The sequence below is a fragment of the Ailuropoda melanoleuca genome, chromosome 1 (assembly GCF_002007445.2).
Source record: "Ailuropoda melanoleuca isolate Jingjing chromosome 1, ASM200744v2, whole genome shotgun sequence".
NCBI lineage: Eukaryota > Metazoa > Chordata > Mammalia > Carnivora > Ursidae > Ailuropoda > Ailuropoda melanoleuca.
In genome coordinates, this window is record NC_048218.1 from 41,357,881 (window position 1) to 41,376,936 (window position 19,056).

Sequence of the window (19,056 nt, forward strand, 5' to 3'; positions counted from 1 at the left end):
CGTATTTTTCTTGTTTTCTTTTTTCTTTTCTCTCTTCTCTTCTCTTTTGTTGTCCTCTCTCTCCTTTTCCTCCCCTTTTCTTTTTTCTCTTTTACTTCTCTCCTTTCCTTTTGCTTTTTTATTTTAATTCTAGTTAGTTAATGTAGTGTTATGTTAGTTTCAGGTGTACAATATAGTGATTCAACAATTCCACACATCACGCAGTGCTCATCACAAAAAATGCGCTCCTTAATCCATCACCTATTTAACCCATTACCCCACCCCCATTTCTCTGGTAACCACCCATTTGTTCTCTATAATTAAGAATCTCTTTCTTGGTTTCTCTCTCTTTTGCCTTTGTTTTTTTGTTTTGTTTCTTAAATTCCACTTATGAGTGAAATCATATGTCTTTTTCTGATGACTTATTTTGTTTAGAATTATGCTCTAGCTCCAACCATATCATTGTAAATGGCAAGATTTTGGTCTCTTTGGTTGAAAAATATTCCATTGTATAAATACGTACCCCATCTTTATCCATTCATCATTTGACAGATACTTGGGTTGCTACCGTATCTAGGCTACTGTGAATAATGTTGCTATAAACATAGGAGTGCATGTATCTCTTTGAATTAGTGTTTTTGTGTTCTTTGGGTAAATACCCAGTAGTGTGATTGTTAGAACACAGGGTAACTCTGCTTTTAACTTTTTGAGGAACCTCCATACTGTTTTCTACAGTAGCTGCACTAGTTTGCCTTCCCACCAACAGTGCAAGAAGGTTTCTTTTTCTCCTTTTATCTCCACAGCCTCATCAGCACCTGTTATTTCTTGAGTCATTGATTTTAGCCATTCTGACAGGTGTGAGGTAATATCTCATTGCAGTTTTGATTTGCATTTCTCTGATGATAAGTGATGATGAGCATGTTTTCATGTGTCTTTGGCCATCTGTTGTCTTTGGAGAAATGTCTGTTCCTCTCTTTTGTCCATATTTTAATTAGATTATTTGGTTTTTGGGTGTTGAGCTGTATAAGTTCTTTATATTAATTTGGAGACAAACACTTTATTGGATATGTCATTTGCAAATATCTTCTCCCATTCCATAGGTTGCTTTTTAGTTTTGTTGATTTTCCTTTGCTGTGCAGAAGTTTTTTTTCTTTTGATATTGTCCCAATAGTTTATTTTTGGTTTTGTTTCCCTTACCTCAGGAAACATATCTAGAAGAAAGTTGCTATGGGCAATGAGAGGTTATTACCTGTGTCCTCTTCTAGGATCTTTATGGTTTCAGATCTCACATTTAGATCTCTAATCCATTTTGAATTTGGAAGAAAGTGGTCAGTTTTTTTTTCTTTTGCACGTTGCAGTTCAGTTTTCTCAGTACCATTTGTTGAAGAGACTGTCCCTTTCCCATTGGTTAATCTTTCCTGCTTTGTGGACGATTAATTGACCATATAATTGTGGATTTATTTCTGAGTTTTATATTCTGTTCTATTGACCTATGTGTCTATTTTTGTGCCAGTACCATACGCTTTGGAGTACTACAGCTTTGTACTATAACTTGAAGTCTGGAATTGTGATGCCTTCAGCTTTGCTTTTCTTTTTCAGGATTGCTTTGGCTATTCAGGGTCTTTTCTGGTCCCGTACAAGGTTTAGAATTGTTTGTTCTGGTTCTGTGAAAAATTCTGTTGGTATTTTGATAGGGATTGCATTAAATGTACAGATTTCTTTGGGTAGTATAGACATTTTAACAATATCCTTTCAGTCCTTTAACATAGAGTTTCTTCCCATTTCTGTGTCATCTTCCATTTCTTTCATCAGTGTTTTATGATTTTAGAGGACAGGTCTTTCACCTCTTTGGTTAGATTTATTCCTGAGTATCCTATTATTTTTGGTAAAATTGTAAATGGGATGGTTTTCTTAATTTCTTTTTCTGCTTTTTTATTGGTATATAGAAATGCAACAGAATTCTGTACATTGATTTTGTATCCTGAGACTTTACTGAACTTGTTTATCAGTTCTAGTAGTTTTTTGGTGAAATCTTTCAGGTTTTCTGTATATAATATCATGTCATCTGCAAATACTGAAAGTTTTACTTCTTTCCTACCAATTTGGATGCCTTTAATTTCCTTTTATTGTCTGATTTCTGTGACTAGGACTTCCAGTACTATGTTGAATAAAAGTGGTGAGTGGCCATCCTTGTCTTTATCCTGATCTTGGGGGTAAGCTCTCAGGTTTTTTCCCCACTGAGGATGATGTTACTTGCAAGTTTTTCATATATAGCCTTTATTATATTGAGATATGTTCTCTCTAAATGTACTTTGTTGAGGGTTTTTATCTTGAGTGGATGTTTCACTGTCAAATGCTTTTTTGGCATCTCCTTAAATAATCATGTTTCTTATTTTTTTCTTATTGGTGTGATGTGTCACATTTATTGATTTGTGAATATTAAACCACCCTTGCAACCCAGGAATAAATCCCACTTGGTTGTAGTGAATGTGATTTTTTTTAGCATATTTTTGGATTTGGTTTAGTATTTTATTGAGGATTTTCACATCAATGTTCATCAGGAATATTGACCTATGGTCTCTTTTTTAGTGGTGTCTTTGTCTGGTTTGGCATCAGGATAATGCTGGCCTCATAGAATGAATTTGGGTTTTCCTTCCTTTTCTGTTTTTTTAAATAGTTTGAGAAGAATGGATATTAAGTCTTCTTTAAACATTTGGTAGAAGTTGCCTGTGAAGCCATCTGGTCTTGGACTTTTGTTTGTTGGGACTTTTGCTTTTTGATTACTGATTCAATTTATTTGCTGGTTATCAATCTGTTCAAATTTTCTATTTCGTCCTGATCAATTTTGGTAGTTTATATGTTTCTAGGAATTTATCCATTTCTTCTAGGCTGTCCAATTTGTTGACATATAGTTTTACATAATATTCTCTCATAATTTTTGTATTGCTGTGGTGTCAGTGGTTATTTATCCTCTCTCATTTGTGATTGTGTTTGGGTTTTTCTTTTTTGATAATTCTGACTGGAGGTTTATCAATTTTATTGATTTTTTTTCTTTTTTCAGTGAACCAGCTTCTGGTTTCATTGATCTGTTCTATTGTTTGTTTAGTTTCTATATGATTTATTTATGCTTTAATCTTTATTATTTCCTTTATTCTGCTGGCTTTAGTCTTCATTTATTGTTCTTTTTCTAGATCTTTTAGGAGTCAGGGAAGGTTGGTTGTTTGAGGTTTTTCTTGCTTCTTGAGATAGGCCTATATTGCTATAAACTTCCCTCCTACAACTGCTTTTGCTGCATCCCAGAGGTTTTCGGCCATTGCATTTTCATTTTCATTTGTTTCCATGTACTTTTTAATTTCTTCCTTTATTTCATGGTTGACCCATTAATTGTTTAGTAGCATTTATTTAACCTCCATCTATTTGTGGCCTTTCCAGATTTTTTTTCTTGTGGTTAATCTCTAGTTTTGTAGTGTTATGGTCATAAAAGATGCATGGTATGATTTCACTCTTTTTGAATTTGTTGAGTCTTGTCCAGTGGGCTAATACGTGATCTCTTCTGGAGAATGTTACATGTGCACTTGAAAAGAATATGTATTCTGCTGTTTTAGGATGGAATGTTCTGAATACATCTGTTAAATCCATCTTTTCCAGTGTGTCATTCAAAGTTACTTTTCCTGTTCATTTTCTGTTTAGATGATCTGTCCATGGATGTAACAGGGGTGTTAAAGTCCCTTACTATTATTGTATTATTATTGATTAGTTCCCTTAAATTAGTATGAACTATTTTATGTATTTGGGTTCTCCTAAATATTTATAATTGTTACATATTCTTACTGGATTTTCCCTTTTATTATTATATATTGTCCTTTTTTGTCTCTTGTTACAGTCATTGTTTTAATGTTTATTTTGTCCAATATTAAGTATTGCTACTCTGGCTTTCTTTTGACATCCATTTGTATGACAGATGTTTCTCCACCTCCACACTTTCAATCTGTAGGTGTCTTTAGGTCTAAAATAAGTGTCTTGTGGGCAGCATACAGATGAGTCTAGCAGAGGCTGCTGTCTCTTCAGGGGTGGTGACCCAGCTATCACTTGCCCTCCTGGCTTGCCCTGTCCTGAGTCAGCTGAATTTTAAAGCCCTAGGCTCCAAGTCCAACTGATTTTAAAAACTCACAGAATTTAGCCCTGCTGGTTTTTAAAGCCAAATATTATGGGGATTAGTCTTCCCTGGGTGTGCTCCCTGATGTAAGGGCTCATTTCTCTGCCCTCTCCTTACAGACATCTCCCTCCCTCTGCAAGCAGCCTCCCTCCACCTTTCTGACTTTCCTAACCTCCAGTTGTAGCTTCTTCTCTATATTTAGTTGTGGAGTTTGTTCTGCCAGTCTTCAGATCATTCTCCAGTTTATGGAGAAGTGAATGGTATCTATTTGTAAACATAGGCCAAGGAGTGCTCATGGTCCTCCTATTCCAGCTTCTTCCCCCAGACTCAGTACCAGATTTGGTGAGACTTTTATGCTAACATTTAAGTTGAGTGGTATTCTTCCTCCTTGTTAATTCTCTTTTATTATAGTGTCCTTGTCTGGCTTTGGTATCAACAGGGTAATGATGACTTTATAACATAAGTTTGGAAGTGTCTCTTCCTTTTTTTTTTATTATAGTGTGCAAAAAAATTTATATTAATTTTTCTTTAAATGTTTAGTGGAACTTACCAGCATAGCTGTCTGGTCCTGGAATTTCTTTGGGTGCTCTTGTGCCCATTAAGAACTGCTTCTTTATTTGCCACAGTCCTGTGTGATTCATGAATACAAGCCCCATTGGTTATTAGAGCCAGGCTCCCTGGGGTTCTCAGGCAGGAACCATAAAAGCTGAAAACTATAAATGTATGCAAGCTCTTCCCAGGAGTTGTTGGTATCTTGGTGTGAAGCAGAGGGGAAAAGCTGGAGATGTCTACCATTTTCCCCAGTCTCTTGGGAAAATTATAGCCAGTCTCTTAAATATGTGCTAAATTAGAAGCCTGGCCCTCAAACCATAGCTTTTAAAGTATGTAGTTGGACTCCTTTCAGAGAAAAACTGAGAGATGGTCAGACTTTGTCTATTCCCTGTATACTGAGGCCTTGGGGAATAACTGCTGCAAATGCTCATGTGCTCGTTAGCAGCTGCTGTTTGTTTGCCGTAATCATGTGGGTCTCATGGATGCAAGTCTCATTGGTTTTCAGAGCTGGGTCTATTGGGGGACACATCCCTTACGTGGAAGTCTTAAAGGTCGGGGCACTAGATGTGTGATCCAAACCCTTTGTTGCTCAGGGAGAAGCAGGGAGTTGGAGTTTCTCTGCCAATTGTATGTCACTATGCTGGAGGTGTTGTTTATGGTGGGAGTGCCTCAGCTTGTCCTACCCACTTCATTGTGACTGTATTCTCGCTTACCCAGTGTGTGGGGGTTGTTCGACTACTTTCTGGATTTTGTTCAGTGGTAATTGCTTCATGTATAGCTGTACACTCAATATACATATGGTTGAAGGTGAGTTCAGGAGCCTTTTATATTGCTATCTTGGTCCATCCACAACTATAATTTTGATTTTTAATTTAAATACAAGTTTCAGAGACTTGTTTTCATCCTATTACAATAACTAGTACTAGAGGTGGCCCTTTTTCATAAGCTACTAAAAAATTGGGCAAAATATAAAACAAAATATGTACTTTCATGCATTAGACCACAGAGACTGTGATTTTTGAGAGAAGGGAAACATATGTTGAGAGTCCTACAATTTTCCTGTCTTATTTATGAGGTGATTTCCCAAGCAGTAATGTATTTGGGAAGTCCAAGCAATGTACAGAAGTCTTGCTGAGTTGAAGAGTCAGAGATTAGATTTCAAGAAAGTCTTCTGGATGAAAATTGTGGGCGGGAATGGGAGTACTACAGAAAAAAATGGACTGCACAGAAAAAGAGCTCCAGAAATCTGCATGAAAGTATTGTTTTTATTAGTTTGGGCTGCTATAACAAAAATACCATAGATTGAGTGGCTGGAACAATAGACCTTAATTTCTCACAGTAGTGGAGGCTAGGGAGTCCAAGATCAAGGGGCCAGACTATTTAGTTCCTCATAATGGTAATCTTCCTGATTGCAGACAGATGCCTTCTTGCAATGTTACCATAAGTTAGAAAGGAAGATCATCTCTCATGTTTCTTCTTATGAGGATACTAATCTCATTCACAAGAGCTCTAACCTCATGACCTAATTACCTCCCAAAGGTCCCACCTCCAAATGCCATTACACCAGAAATAAGGTTTCAACATATTGAATGCAACAAATATTGTCCATAGCAGGTACCTTTGAATCTATTGCCTGAATACTAATGCATTCATGCATAGGGTAAAATGTTATATGAGGCCAGACAGCAAATGTCAGGAATACTGCAAGATAAACATTTCCCAAACCTTACACAGAGTCTAAATGTCTTCACTGAATACTTGGGAATTCAGTAACGAGCTAGGGCATTTCTTAATAGTGAGGTTAACATAGTATTAGAATAATTTAGACACATACTTAACAAAGCTTATAAAGTCTTAACAAGACCAAATTGATTTATAAATAACCAAAATGCCTGACAAAACAAACATAAGTCATTAAATAAAACAAAATTCTGTTACATGAAATAATGTAACATTCACACTGTTGGTCTGCAATTTAAAAAAAAAAAACTAATGCATTATGAAGAAATGGGAAAATGTGACTGACAAGAGAAAAATCAGTCATTACTAATAGACACAGAAATGACAGATATGGTGGATTGCACTGATACACTGAGACACCTGCTATAAGTATAATCAACCTAGGGATGCCCAGGTGTATCAGCTGGTTAAGCAACCAACTCTTGATTTCTGCTCAGGTCATCATCTCACGGTCATGAGATCAAGCCTGCGTTGTGTGCCATGCCCAACGTGGGATTCTCTTTCTCCCTCTTCTTCTGCCCCACCCCTCACTGCTTGTGTGTATGCACACTCTCTCTCTCTCAAAAAAAAGTGTTTTCAACTTGCTCAAATATTTAAAGAAAAAGAGTATGTGGACAGAAATAGAAGATATAAAAAGGAAGCAAAGATAATTCTTAAGCAGAAAATGATACTATAGGAAATCTAAAAGTTACTGAATGAGAATAACAACTGATTAGATCCTGTTGAAGAAAACATTAGTGAACTTAATGACATGGTGATCAAAAATAACTATGCAGAAACTCAAAGAGAAAAATGCTGACAAAAGAAAAAAATGAACATTATTTCAGTGAATTGTGAATCAATATAAAGCAGTCAAGTATATATTCAATTTGTATTGACCTTGGGTAGGCTAAAAACACATTTAAGAAAATGTTTAAAAATTTCCCAGGTTGATAAACTTATAAAAATTTTAGACTCTTAGCAGGAAAATCACATATAAAATTGAATGGCACATAATAATTTAGTTTTTGGAAACAATACAGAAATAAGTCACAAAGGCATCTGATAGAAATGCTACATAAAAGAGAGCAATAAAGTGATTGGTCTTCTTATCAGAAACAATGGAAGCCTGAAAAAGGGGGAAAAAATTAAAGTATTAATGGAAAATAAAAGGTAACTTAAAGTTCTTTATTAAGCATAAATATTTTAAAAATACATTAAACAATATCAAGTTTGTGGAGGAATATGGAATATTCAATAGCTTTATACATTGTTCATGAGAGTATAAAATTGTATTGTCACATCAATAACTGTGAATTGTCTGAGATTTATTGTAACTTGCAAACTAACATTTTAATCTTTTACTATTTCCTGCATGCTAGCAGAAAATGCAAGATTTCTGGATCATATATAAATGACTTTATTACTCATGGCACAGTAAGCAAAAAGGCTTCATGTCTGCATGTTTCCTCTGCCCTCCAAGTCCCATAAAAGCAATTCAGAGTGATCCCAATAGATGGGTCCAGTGGGTCACATCATAACTGAGAAATCACAAACTTCAGGAATTTAATTATTTTATAATATCCACTAAACCTGACCTCTGCCTTTTAGGAAGACATATTTTCACATTGGATACTTAATGAATCTGGAGGGAGAGTGAACTCTAAGGCTGTTCTCTGTCTTTCTCTTTTTATATAAATGTGTGCAGGTGTGTGTGTGTATGTGTGTGATACACAGAAAAAATGGAAAAATGGTCTGGAACAAAGACTGTCAGTGTCTTTGCTGGAAAGAAATATAGAAATATAACAAACCCATAAAGAATTATCTTCAATAGCACTTTGGAAACTAGTTGTTAGTGTCTTATAAATCTAAATACATATGTTTACTCTGTGACACAGAAATTCCAATTCTAGGTATTTCTTCAAAAGAAATGCACAAGAATGGTCATAGTAAAATGTATAAATAACATTCAGAACCCAGTAATAATTCAAAAAACTCAAATAGTGGCTAAAAGAATTAAAAACATGTGAAAGTCTATTAAGCAGATAAAAAGATGCTCTAAATTATTACTCATTAGGGAATTAAAAATCAAAACCACTGTGAGTTACTATCAAATATCCAATAGAATAATTAAAATAGAAATTTTGAAAATATTGAAAATACCAAGTGTTTGTAAAGTGATGAGCAACTGTAATTCTTATGCATTTCTCTCAGATATGAAATGGTATGATTTCTTTTAGAAATAGTTTTATTACTTTGTGCACATTGCTGCATCATACTCAGGTTGAAGGCAGGGAAAAGGAAAAACAAAACTGAACATCAGTAAGACAATCCATACTTTATTTTTAACCATGAAAAATCCCCAAAAGATTATTATACTTTATTATTCAGAACTGTGTCACATGACCCACTCATATCAATCAGAAGTTTGAAGAACCGGTATTTTACTACTACAGTGGAGGAAAAAAAGAAGTTTGGGAATTGGTGATGAAGCATCAAAACAGTGAGAGTGTGGGGAAAATATTTTTTGCATCCAAGAGCATAGAGAACATCGTGCAAAATTTGTTTCCAAAACATTAAATAGAATTATCACAATTCCTGGGGCCCCTGGGTAGCGCAGTCCTTAAGCGTCTGCCTTTGGCTCAGGGCGTGATCCCGGCAATCCGGGATGGAGTCCCACATCAGTCTCCTCTGCTGGGAGCCTGCTTCTTCCTCTCCCACTCCCCCTGCTGTGTTCCCTCTCTTGCTGGCTGTCTCTCTGTCAAATAAATAAATAAAATCTTAAAAAAAAAATAATTATCACAATTCCTAAGGGAAATTCTTCTGGTTAGATGAAATTTCTATTTATGTATATGTTAGAAAATGTTTGCTATTCATTATTTCTTTTTCATCTTTTCACAAAAGACAATCCAAATTTTCTACTCATAATTCTGTTGACAAATTCTTAATACTGATTTTATTTAAAAACAGCCACAAATATAATAGTTCTAATAAATTTCAACTTTAACCATGTTAAACGAACCATTTTATATTCCTAGAGCTCATAGGGTTTTGAACTACGTATGGTAAGAGACAAATGACATATATAACAAAAACAAAAATAATGTTCTAACCATCTACCATTCAGAACTTTTTATAGAGCATACAATTTTAAGATCATTTTTAAAAGTTGTTATAATCAGTTTATATAATAATTTATAAATACATTTGCATAGTTTGGATCTAAAGCAAAGCAGACTATTCCTATGACATTTTAAAAATAATTAACTTGACTATGTAGCTTCTGGTCATTCTTCTAACACAACATTTGTTTTCATATCCATCAATCCCCTGCCCTAAGAGGAAACCACCCTTATACGTATTTTATACCACCCTGGAAGGAGCCCTCCACCTTTTCCCATGTGATAGGTAGATGATAAAAACCTGATTGGGTGAGAGGCACATGAAGGGTTAATATGATTAAAACATCTTATGGGCCAACAAGCCCATAAGGACCCCTAGATTTAGAAACTTTGGTGGCAACCCTCTTGGGTTCCTCCCTCTTTGGGAGCTTTGTACTATCGCTCAATAAACTTTGTTTTGCTGCCCACCACTCTTCATCTGGTCTACCTCTTCATTCTTCAAAGCAGCGTGACCAAGAATTGTGGGCACTGAAGGAGAAGAAATCCTGAAAAAACAATCTGAAGGAAATAGTATATTCTATTGTTTCTCTTATCCAGTTAGGTTGTTTTCCTACTCGGCAGAGAAATAATTTTGTTTCTCTTTCATTATAGCTTAAATGTGGAATTACCTGCTCTTTTCAAAAGATACCACATTTTTTTCCTTTATTTTAAACATTCTTATCATAATGTCTCAATTTTCTTTTCTTATTTCTTTCCTGTATCAATCCTAGCTAGCTGAATAAATCGATTTCAAAAATTGCTTTTTCTAGAGAACACTAACCAAGCGAATAACGTAGAATTTGTATCCCTCTCATTGGCCCTGTAACCCCTGCATTGATCCCCTTCTCTTGTTTTATTATGCTACTTACTCTGAACTTTCTCAGCCATTAGACTGCGATGTCTTTGTAGGCATGGACCCTTTTCTTATTTGTTTCCCTAGCACTTAATGTTGTGCTTATAATACCATACCGACACAATATTTATGAAGAAATGTCATTCAATTCTATATCTGCATCTATGAATTTAATAAATTCAATCACAATTGATGGTACTTTAGCTCCCATCCCATGCATATTATTGGTTGGTTAAACACCAGACTCATGACTCTGATTAAAACTTGGTAAAATCCTGATGAAATTCTGGAAGGAATTTTATTATAGGACTAAATATTATTGAAACTATTGATACTGTTATTACTCCAGAGATTAGAAAGTAAGCTGTTCACTTAGAAAAATTTTTTAGACTGTCAAACTGGAAATGTAAGAAACTAAACCTGCATCCAACTGATTCTTTTGTGGGGTTATTGAGCACAATAGTCAAGAAAGAATTCTTAAGACTTTTTATGGTACAACTTTGTAAGTCTGTTTGAGTAGCGTGGGGACAGGAACCATGGGCAGAAAGAGCTATATTTTTTGCTGTATGAGGCTGGTGGTTATATGCTTAGTGCTTAAGGGAGAGGGCACATGCAGGGAGTATTAGATCATAAATGTTTTCATCAAATTTCTACTCATGCAACTACTTTCACAAGATTTCTCAGCTGCCTATCATTCAGTTTAATATTAACTACCAGTGAGATGTACAGGCAGTCATGAAACCCTTTAAGAATGTAGCAACCAGCACATATTTGATCCTTACCAGAACTATGTAGGTTATAGATCAGCCTTCTGGGCTAAAGGTGAACACTTTCCTGCTTCTATCCCTTATCAGTTCCATAGGGTTCAAGTAAAAAGTCAATCATGTTACTTTACTTAGAAAAACATTCAGTGGTCTGATGGTTAATTTTATGTGTCAACTTGATTGAGCTAAGGAATGCCCAGATACCTTGTAAAACACCACTTCTGGAGGGGCGTCTGGGTGGCACAGCAGTTAAGCATCTGCCTTCGGCTCAGGGCGTGATCCCGGCGTTATGGGATCGAGCCCTACATTGGGCTCCTCTGCTATGAGCCTGCTTCTTCCTCTCCCTGCTTGTGTTCCCTCTCTCACTGGCTGTCTCTATCTCTGTTGAATAAATAAATAAAATCTTAAAAAAGAAAAAAACACCACTTCTGGGTGTGTCTGTCAGGGTGTTTCCAGAAGAGATTAATATTTGAATATTTAGACTAAAGAAGATCATCCTCAACAGGTGAGTAGGCATTATCTGATATGTTGAGGGCCTAAATATTACAAAGGGCAGAGGAAGAGTGAATTCACCGTCTTTGCTTGAGGATGTCCATCTTCTCCTCTCACATATCGGCATTCCTGGTTCTGGGGCTTTTGGACTCAATCCAGGATTATTGGCTTTCCTAGTTACCAGGGCTTTGGGTCTGGACTAGAACAGACTAGAACTATAATATTGGCTTTCCTGGACCTCCAGCTTGCATATGGCAGTTTGCGGGACTTGGGCTTCATAACTGTGTGAGCCAATCCTTCATAATAAATCTCTATCTACCATCTATCATCTATCTATCTTCTATTGGTTCTGTTTTTTTCTGGACAATTCTAATATATGTAGATTCCTTTAGCTTTTAGCATAACAATGCCCAAATGTTTCTTACCATGTTTGACCTTATTCTCTCACTTTTCCTCATTCCAATTTTTTTCCTGAATTAGAGTCCTCACATACACTTTCCCAGCCTAATTGTTTCCAGTCCCAAAGTCAACTTGTAATGTTTTGTTTTAAAATCATGAATACATTATACTGTCCTGATTGTTCTTGAATTACATATTTATTTATGTGTGTATAATAATCTCAGAGGAGATATATATATAATAATCTCAGATGATATATATATATATAAAGTAAATATACTAAACTGTTCTTGAATTACATATTTATTTATAATAATCTGAGGATATATAAATATATACACATTCTGATATATATCTGATATATCTTCTTGAGGATATTCTGATCCTTCTTGAATCATGTCATAAATATCACTATTGTGTCTTGAAGATTAAGAATATTTTTATGATGAGGAAAAGATAGAGGAGTCTCTTCCGACTCCAGAAGTTAATTGTAAAACACGTTATAGAAAACAAAAAACTCATAACTAGCTTGAATGAACTGCCTTATATTCCTCATCCTACATCAGTCTCATTTTTCATGAAATCAGGATAGAAGATCAGAAGATTAGCGTAGGAGATGAAAATAGCATCTACATTTCATTAAAAAAATGAATGATCTTAATTTGTATTTTTTTCTTTTCATATTCCCTCTTCCATTTCATCACTTTATTTTGTGCTCTTATACCATGTTAAAATATGTTAAATTATGCTCAGTGAAGGAGAAAATATACAAGCATAAATTTTTTCAAACCTCTTGGAATTAAGCAAAAAACATTAATGATAACTGGCGTCAAGTTGAGTTAAAGAGAGAAGAAAAACCACATTTATATACTCTCTCTCTTCAACACACACACACGCACAGATGTCTATACATACACAGGTATACCTCAGGATATTGTGCGTTTGCTTCTAGATCACTATAGTAAATGTTGCAAGAAAGTGAATCAAAATTTATTTTTGGTTTCTCAGCGCATATAAAAGTTATGTTTAGGGGCGCCTGGGTGGCACAGCAGTTAAGCGTCTGCCTTCGGCTCAGGGCGTGTTCCCAGCGTTATGGGATCGAGCCCCACATCAGGCTCTAACGCTGGGAGCCTGCTTCTTCCTCTCCCACTCCCCCTGCTTGTGTTCCCTCTCTCGCTGGCTGTCTCTATCTCTGTTGAATAAATAAATAAAAATCTTTAAAAAAAAAGTTATGTTTACACTATGCTGTAGTCTATTACATGTGTAATAGAATTGTATTTAAAATATATCTGTCTATACCTTAATTAAAAATACTTTGTTGCTAAATAATGCTAACAATCATCTTAGATTTCCATAAGTCATAATCTTTTAGTTGCTTTGATGTTGATGCTTGCTGATTAATCAAGGGTTGGGGTGCCTGAAGGTTGGGGTGGCTGTGGCAATTTATTAAAGCGAGACCATGTTTATTGCATCACTTCCTTTCATGAATGATTGCTCTGTACCACATAATGCTGTTTGATAGCATTTTAGCCACAGCAGAACTTCTTTCAAAATGTCAATCCTCTCAAACCCTACCGCTGCTTTATCAACTAAGTTTATGGAATATTCTAAATCCTTTGTTGCATTTCAATAATCTTTATATCATCTTTACCAAGGATAGATTCTCAAGAAACCGCTTCCTTTGCTCATCCATAAAAAGCAGTTTCTCATCTGTTATCGTTAGATTGCAGCAATTCAGTCCACATCTTTAGAATTTACTGCTAATTCTATCTCTCTTGGCTAATTCCACCACAATTGCAGTCAGAACACACACATTTGTCAGTTAAGTTTTCTGTCTTGTGTGGGCATCATTTGTGGTGCCACCAAAATAATTACAATGGTAACATCAAAAATGACTGACCATAGATCACCATAAAAATATAATGAAAAAAAATCAATATTGCGATAATTCCCAAAATGTTACATAGGGACATGAAGTCAGCAAATGTTAGAAAAATGGTGCCAATAGACTTGCTTGTTGAAGGGTTGCCACAAGACTTCGACATGTAAAAAACACAGTATCATGTGTTCTGAAGAAAAGATTCATGGAAGCCATACTCTCAGTTTTGAAGGGGGAAAAACATTTTATTGATATTCTAAAAATCTAATAGAAACAGAAAGAAGAAAAGGGAAATCTACACATAGATGAGGGCAATGGTAAACAGTAAAGGAGATAAGACAGTTATGTCAAATCGGATACTTATAACATCCAACCTACTAGCTGGGGAAGTCCCAAGGAGACAGCCAGGCTGGATTGAGAGGTCTGGCGGAATGTCTTCCCCTCAGGAAGACTTCCAACTGACCATCCCCGTAAGGGCCGTATTGATAGGGCAAGTGGTGGGGTCTGAAGTTAAACATTTGTTTGCCTTCATGCAATTTGGAGGGAGCTGCATTTCTATGTTATCATGTCTTTATGTCTTCAAGGAGCCTGGGTTAGGTGTGCTTGCCTCTCCTTCCAGATTCCATGGCGGGGGGCGGGGGCGGGGGCGGTAGGCAAGGCAGGCCAGGCCAGCCTGGAGCAAGAGGGGATGCAAGGCAGGATTTACACTTCTTGGTGTCGAGACCAAAAAGGCCGAGTCTGACCTGGAGGCCAGCTAATGTCAACTAACCAGGCTCCCAAGGTCACTTATGCAGCACAAGTTTCACAAACAACATTCTTTAACCTGCCTGCATATGTGCAGGTCAGAGTGGTCAGTTATGCAGGACAAATCACAGAAACTTCCATCCATATGCTATCCCATGAAACACAACAAAGTGCAGTAAAACAAGGTATGCCCATAATACATATAAAAGCTTGTAAATATACATATGTGCATCTATATAGGCACGTGAATACATTAGATTATGCATCCACCAGCTATACATCATTCATCCAGCTGTTTATCACTCATTCATCTCACATCCCTCTGTCAATTTACACTTTGCAAATGGAAATTGGTTAGCAGAGAACAAAAATATCACATGAAATTGAAACAGTTGGTTATTTTAGAAAATAAGGACTAGTAGATGGGAAGCAGAACTAGGAAGTTTAAACAATGATTGATATAGACATGTCTTTAAGGTGTAAAATGAGCAGAGCAGACATAAAAGAATGAACCACGCGATATGTTTTAAAACCCATTAGGGTGTAAGGTCAAAAAATTGTAATGAGGAAATTTGCCTATGACGATATACATATTTTGTTTATATAAGAGATGAAATTTTTATAGTGTTACTTACATGTGCCCAATACAGTAATAATGTAGAATTACTTACATTTTGGATACAATTTTGTAAGACTGACCAACTACAGTCTATCAACTTTAAAAATATGAAGACTTAATTTAATTATGAATAGGGAAAATATGTATTTGAGATCTTTGCCTTCAAGATGAAATTAAATTAGAAGTAGGAATTTAAAATGGAAATAAATTAGTTTTTATCTTATGTTAACAAGCACATGTCGTAAGTGCAATAGTGCACTTATTTTATATGCTATTTTGAAAATATTATTAAATTATAGAAACATGTTTATAACCTTAATGAAGTTCAAATCAGTATTGTATTATAATTTGTACAATTCAGGAGTAAATTTTACCTCTTGTTTTACTGTTATTTTATTTTCCAAGTTTTCTTGGCAAATATTTGGGAGCACTAGAAGCCATTCTTCATTTCATATTTGATTTTTGTAGCATGATCACTGAATAGATTATTTTTGCTGTAAACATATTATGTCAATTTCCTAATTCCATCCTCCCAAACACCTGCCTGGGACAGAGATGTCTGTTTGTGCTGAGGGGCAGAGAATCTTACTATCCCTACTGGACATCAGATCCAGTGAGGACAGGAAATTTTGTCTGTTTTGTTCCAGTTTTAGTCTCAGAAACTAGAATATCTGGGAAATAATGGAAAATGGTTTAGTATTTGTTAACTAAACCAATTCGTTAATCAACAAATTAGTTAATTGAATTCATTATTCTCCATGCCTACTTATTTTTATATAAATCAATCTCTTTGACAGCTTCGCATTTACAAAAGACTTGCAGATGTTCTCCAACTAGTAGCTGCTTAGAATTTTCATGAAATTTCAAATATTTGCAGTCTCATTTTGAAGTTAATTTGTATTGTATTATCTTACATGAACAAATTTTAAAAAGTGTTTAAGAGGCAGATGGAAAACAAAACCATTGTCATGATGGAGCTTGTTGGGATGTAAAGTTAAGTGACAGAGATGTGCCTTTGTGTAAAATGGGGAGGGATGTTTGAGAGACGACTGTTGAGTGGCTGTTTTTTGGTAAATATTTTTGTGCAATGAAAACTTTTGCTTCCATATATAGACCTGTACCTGAATATTTTGGTTTATGAATAGCCCTTTAATGTGTTAATACCTATACACAAGTCCTGCCTTCTTGTGGCCCATGATTTATATATCTACTACATATACATTATATTTATAATATATAGTTACAGATGCACACATATTATATTTCTAATATCTGTATATACAATGAATATGTGTATTTTATATATATATNAATCTTCCATTTTATATATATATATTATATATATATATATATATATATATATATATATACCACATACCACTCTGGGACAAAGAGAATTTGCCTCCACTTAGTGTATCCAGACATAGATATCTTCTTAAAATACACAATACTGAAGTTCTATTGGACACATGTTTGGATCATTGTGCAATAGCATTCTTTACAATGGGCCCAGAGCTGTGGTGGATTAAACATATAACAGCAGTGCTATTCCACCTGGTAACTGGAATTTAGTAGAAGTATTATGGGAACATTGAGTGATTTTTAGTTTTTTGTGTACTTATTTATTGAATTTTAAAGAATACATCTTTGAAAAAAAGGCTATCTGCCACAAAATTCAGATGTCTTTTACGAATGTTTATTTTGTTTCTTTTTCTTTTTAACATGCTCCAATGGTAGCATTTCTTTTTAAAAAATTACTATTTTAGGTACTCAGCATATTTTTACACTGTCACCAACCATGCTTCTGCTAAGCACCTTACCTTGAGATCCCAACATCTTAAGTACTCAAATATTGTAAAGCTCAATTAAAGATAAATTATGTCTATAGGACAGCATTCCCTGGCATTTGATCTCTAAACAAGTGCCTTCCAATAGAATTTTCTGCAACGGAGAGATATTCTATAATCTGAGCCCCCAATATGGTAGCTACTAGCCACATGTGGCTTTTGTACACTTGAAATGTGGCTAGTGACTCTGAAAAAACTAATGTTTTGAATTTCATTTAATTTAATATAAACTTCAATGTATGTAGCTACATGTAACTACCATATTAGAAGGTCTATTCCAAATCATTAAAAAAAAAAGCATTTTGCAAGACAGAAAGCAGAAAGGATGGCTTGATTTAAATCTGGTTTTATTTCTTGATTCAGCCTATCATTCAACAGCAATATCAAGTGATTGCTCACTATTTTCCAGGCACTGGACTAATTACTAATTAGAAGGTATCCAATCATGAAGATATGTCTTATGAGAGAAAAGGTCTAGGGTAGGGGGTACTGTTCTTCATTCCCAAATATACCCTCAACATAAGTAAAAATACTCATCGGAGAAAGGCAAGCAACGAAATAGGTATGTGTGTGTGTGCGTGTGTGCATGTTTAAGGAGTGGGTATATCTATATATGTGTTCATGTTCGTATGTTCTGAGTCATTGATTAAATTTTCTGGAACAAAGACTACAAGAGGTTGATATGTGTGAGGAAATTTATCAGGGAATGTTTTGACATTGGAGAGAGAAAAAACTAATTTGAATTGTAATGTCATTGTGAAATACACCTCAGGTGATCATCCAGAAAGTTCTGGAGCCCAGTTATTAGACTGTGACTGGGCTAGGGCAGCATCCACTAGTTACTGGGTTGGAGTAATTCCCTAAGAGGGATTCAGCAAACAAGTCTTGTTGTCAACAGTCTGAACAGCTGGGAAAAGGAATGTGTCTGCCTGGGAAACAAGGAGAAAGACAGAGGGAGGGGGATGAAGGTGAGGGTAAGGGGACTAGTGGAAGACGAATAGGAGTGAGAGTTGCAGACTGAGTTCTTTTTTTCTCAACACTCTTCATGTTATTATCTTAACCTTGTGTGACTAAGGAATTTGAGGTAGTATACAATATCATTTTCTTTAGTTTGATTGCATTATAAGTTCTTTAGTTGAATGATCATTTTAATGCTTTTGAGGATCACAGTCCATTTATTTTTTTTTTTACTTTTTATTTCTCAAAAAAAAAAACCCTTCATTTTTTGGGTTAGCTTTCTGACTCTGTGCTTGTGCCTTCAACACTTTCACAATGGTTTTCTGCTCGTCAGTAAGGAAAGCACACTTGATCCTGTCAGGAACACACTTAGCACACATGAAACCACCTTAGGCCCCACTGACGTGTTTTTTTGTCTTAGACAACCTCATACAAACTTTAGGACTCACAGCACGGACTTTCAAAGTTGGCTTGGGCACAGGCCACATGCATATTTTGGAGCTTCTTGGTATAAAGGTAAACTACTCTATTACCGAGGTGTTTGGGACAGCCTTGTTTTGTTAGAGACTATATTGTAGGACAGTCTATGACAGTATGTCAAATGCTGGACCATTCTAAATGTCTGTGGACACCATTCTGGAATAGGAAAAAAACTCATAGTCCCCTTCTAATGAACATTACATTTTTCACAGAAAATGAATATTTACCAAATGCTTCATAATTTTAAAACATGAAAATTATAAAAAGTCCATATCATCTGATATGTTAGCTTATTTCAGACGTGGCCAATTTTCAGGCTTACCACTCTGGCGTAGGAACCTGCCTTTTTTGCCTCTAAATCCTCAGTAGATCTAAATAAAAAATAGTCAAGTGAATTAATTAGTGTAAAGCACTTTATTTGTGTCTATGTAGAAATTGTCATCATCTGTGAACAT

At 35.3% G+C, this 19,056-nt stretch overlaps 1 pseudogene; it reads right to left on the reverse strand.

Annotated features, from left to right (window-relative positions):
• The window catches only part of LOC109490465, a 37,652-nt pseudogene extending 18,918 nt beyond the window's left edge, over nt 1–18,734 (reverse strand).
• Nucleotides 18,735–19,056: the final 322 nt, after the last annotated feature.